The following is a 4,559-nucleotide window of genomic DNA, read 5'->3' as shown; positions in this document are numbered from 1 at the left end:
CGCATTGTCTGCCTGTGCTGCTTTGCATTACTGCTGTCCTGTTGCATGAATAAGTAATGTCCCTTTTTCACTCTCACACATTATCACAGCAACTTACAGGTCATGGATGTTATTTTTCAGTGGACAATAGAAACATATAGATAAACATGCACATTGGGAAAACAAAACTCCAGATAACTGCAGAAGATTTAATTCCATCTGTTTAGAAGATGTTATATTCTTGCAGGGATTTGGTCTTATTCAGCCACAAGAACACAAGTCAAGGCTTGGCAATGGGTAATAGATAAGGTCTGGATTAAAAGAAATTACCTCTTTCTACGTATTTTCATGTTCCAGCCACTATCAAACACAGTGCAGGTCACTGAAAAGGAATCTGTAAAAAATTTCTTCCAGGGTGGAGTTTTTCATAAATTTTGTTTTCAGTGTTGACATGTAGACAGGAAAAATGGAGGTTTTGGAAACAATGACACAAACACTTCTTGAGGTTAGCTTCTGAATTGGATCTCATCAGTGACTATGTGGTCGTCCCAGAGTTGTCATGCCCCTATCACATAATTTTACAATGAATCATCCAACTCTGTGCTTCCTTTTACACAGCTACATGCATGCCCAGTGTACATGAATGGCCGTGGGATTCTAAAATGCTTGTCAAGACATTTTAAAAATAGATTGTGCTACTGTGGCAGGTCACCCAAAAGAGGTTGAATGGGGCTGATATCTGAGTTCTCTGTAGGCCAGTTAAGTTCTTGACCACAAAACTAAGAAAAAACATTTTTTTATAGATTTGACTTTGAGCATTTTGTTGAAACAGTGAAGGCTTTTTGTCAAGCTGCTGTCTGAACTGGTCGTGTCTGAAATAGCATTGTACATGGTACTATTAACGCCATACACTTGTCAGTAATAGCTCCACAACAGTGAGGTCAGAATGGCCTCTCGGCTCTATAGATCAGAGACACCTTTGAAAATTGTCAAATACAATGATTTAAGTCTAAATTAAGTAATAACAACAACAATACTTCCCCTTGTCCTCTGTTTTAACTATAGTAGCAGCCTCTTAATTAAATGTGCTATGCTCAGCTGCCATCTAAAAATGGTAGCAGGTTGCCATTTGGTAACAAATACAGCCTACTAGTAATGGTACAGGGACCTAAAAGTTAGGGAAAATTAAGTGAAGACTGCAGAAAATTCAAAAAGGTTGTAGGATTTAGTCCCGCTACCTGATTCAATCCTATTGGGTCCTGACAAATTGCTGAGTTTCAGTCTCATTTCACCAAATTTACAAAAAGCAACCTGTAACTTTCAGCAAATTATTTCCTACTCATTTTACATTGATTGTGATGTATTACACACCGTGCATGAGCAAAAGGACTGTAGCACTGTTAGACTCGTGAATCCATCAGAAATGTGCAAGTCACAGTCATATCAAATAGGACAATGCCATCATCTGTGATTTGGGACTAAGTAATGCTGACAAACTAACTTTGCAAAATGGTTCCCGTGCGCAAGTACACCTTTGGCCTTTGGTGTTTCAGATGTGTAGTGTCCAACCCTTTAATGTCCATTTCATTTCACTCCTTCCCTAAAAATAGCCCAAATTTAAAAGAAGGGTCAACACATTTCTGGCCAAATTGCACAACACAAGAGATTAATGTGATCTCACAACACTGTTGTGCACCCACAGTGAAGGTGTGTCTATGTATAGCCTGGTCCACTCTCTGTTGATGTAATGTGAACACAGTGATTAAGGGATCCTGTTTCCTATCAGTGGGATGATGGTTACTCTCTGAAACAGAACCAGCACAGGGCCAAATTGTCACTAAGCCTGTGAGTCAGTCTTGTTTTGTCGGCCAATATTTCCAGGCAACTAGCCTGTATAACCAGTCATGCTGCCAGTGAGTCAGGAGGAGACCTGCCAAAACGTAGTCAGGCAGAGACACAGCCATAGCAAGCCAGGCATCCCGTCCACTATAGCTGGCTAGCACCACCCAGCCAGCCACCAAATCAGCTCATAAAGCCCATCAGCTTGCCATCATAGCTCTCTGTGAGTCTGTGGGCCAGGGGTATTGAGGAACAGCAAGATTATAGCTTTGACAGCCAAGCATCTAGCTAGCCAGCGTTCTTGGCAATGTCTACATTAGAACCGTCAGATTCTTGGCTTTTGTTTAGTATCAACACTAGGTCACTGAGTCTGTATTTTCTTTTTGATAAAGGTTGAACCACTGAATTTGAGATTAAAACCTTGCAACGCGGTCAGAGGTATCAAGCAAACCAAAGATCATTTGTGGGAGAAAGGGCAATTTTGGTTTGAAATGTAGCCCTTAGGCCGTACCTTTCTTCTGCGGCTGTAACCAACCACTGATAATGAGAATGAGACCATCAGAATTTCCATGATTTTAGGAGGCAGTAAATGACAGAAATATCTGACTGAACAGTACAGTCCCAACAATAGCCCTCACATACACAGAAACATGTGTAAATCCCAGTGGAGGCACGCAACTAAATACAATTCCTAGTCAAATATGTGTATATATATATATATATATATATATATATATATATATATATATATATTTAACTCTGCTACATTTATTGACAATTTAATGACTTTGTAGATTCAGATTAATAATACTAGATATAATCAACAAATTCATTACCATACATGATTGTAGATGAAGGTAAGACATGACTGTGGAGATGTAAAAGCTATTTAGTAGTATATAAAGTAACTGAAATTAAAATCAACTTAAATTATGTAAATATATATTGATACTGAACTTTAAAACCCATTGTGTAGGTTCCCTTTATAATATGAGACACTAAAATGTTAGCAGTAGATATTTTAAAGGTCTGATATGGTAAAAATCCATTTTTATGTTCTTTTGTTTGTTTTCTAAACTTGAAGCTGTAAAACAGGAGCTGTACAATAAAAAGACATGGCCTACTGTTCCGCCCCATCAAAATTATACTCAGTCTCCAACAAGGAACCACAAAGCTAATAGCTATAAAGCTAAAAATGTGCATTCTCCCTGATGGGGGTGGGGACAGCAGCAGTTCACTGATTGTCATAGCTATAGAGACTGAAACAGTCTATTTCGAACAGGACTAAAAGCAACGGTTACAGAATCGCAGTAAAACTGAGGTTCCTTCTAGTAACTTGACCTGAAAAGTTAAAAGACACATGGTGGGAACATTCCATTAATTTGCTGAAAATGGGCAAAATATGTGATCGCTAAATCCTTGAATGTGCAAGATGCGACTCTGATGGATGGGAATTCTTTTGACAGCACATCCCACAGCTGCTCAATCGGTTTATGATTTTTACAAATTTAGAGTCCAAGACATCACCTTCAAATTATTTTCAAACCATTCCTGAATAAGACTGAAGTGTAGCAGCAGGCATTATCCTGCTGGATATACTCCTGTTGCAGTTGTGAGCAAAAGTATACATGCACATGTGAAGACCTTGTATACCATGGCATTCTTGAGTTTCCACTGTTCAGTTTCCACTGTTCCAATCAATAAAGTAGGAGATGGAAATAGAAAACCCATGTTCAGGTGGTGCAGAGAATGTGGTAGAATAAGGCTTTGTTGACTGATGTCATTTAATCAGTCTGCAGGTGATGATGAGGACAGTGCAAAGAGGCAGAAACATCACAAAGGAATTAGCATGGAGGAGCTGCTGCCTTGTGCCTACATGTTCTATGCTGTGAACCTGCTAAAGGAACTAACTATATGTTATTTGCCTTCTGTAGAGACATCACAACGACAACCTTGGATCTTTTTACATTTTAGTCTAATGCAAACAATAAAATGAACAGACTGTATGTGTGTGTTTTTCAAATTGATCGACTAACATATCATTTCAGTTTGAATCTGATGTATCAAGTTGTGGCTGCTTAACAGCAAATTCCAGAACTGCTTTTTGCTGCCAGTCTACCCTTGAGCTTGTTAGTCCTGAATGAAGTACTCTGGTTTTAATCTCTGTCATAAAAAAACGCCCCAAAACTAAAGGAGCACATAACCTCAGAGCTGAAAAGCACTCACCCTGCTTTTTCTGCTTTTTCATCATTATCCAATACACCCCTCTATTCCGTGCCACATCGGCAATGAGCATTAAAGATATTAAAGCCGTTGGCTATATATTCATCATTTCTAACCACATTGTTTTCAAAATCCTCTGTTTATGAGGCTGCAGAAAAATGAAAATATCTTCCCGGTGGTGCAGCTCAACTCCAGAACTACCTGAGAAGCCAAGATGAAAAAAATAGCAGGAAAGAAAAAGGCAAAACAAACTGTGAGCCTGAGAATGCTCCACTCTGTCACCGTGGTCTGTCATCTCCTTACATCTCTCTCAGAATGGGGGTGAACAAGGGAGGGGGTGGAGGGTGGGGGTATTTAACGGAACCATCTCCTCTCCTTGGCTTTTCTGCTTTGGACTGCAGAGTGCTGGTGAGAGGTGACGAGGCGTTGCATGTGTTCCATGGATTTTTCATTTGGAAGAAGCTCAGAGTTTATCACTGGGGTGTCATCAGGTTTGCAGGCCTTTAGCCTCTCTCCCC

The sequence above is a fragment of the Acanthochromis polyacanthus genome, chromosome 14 (genome assembly GCF_021347895.1).
Source record: "Acanthochromis polyacanthus isolate Apoly-LR-REF ecotype Palm Island chromosome 14, KAUST_Apoly_ChrSc, whole genome shotgun sequence".
In the NCBI taxonomy this organism is placed as follows: Eukaryota; Metazoa; Chordata; class Actinopteri; family Pomacentridae; genus Acanthochromis; species Acanthochromis polyacanthus.
This window is presented reverse-complemented; position numbering follows the sequence as displayed.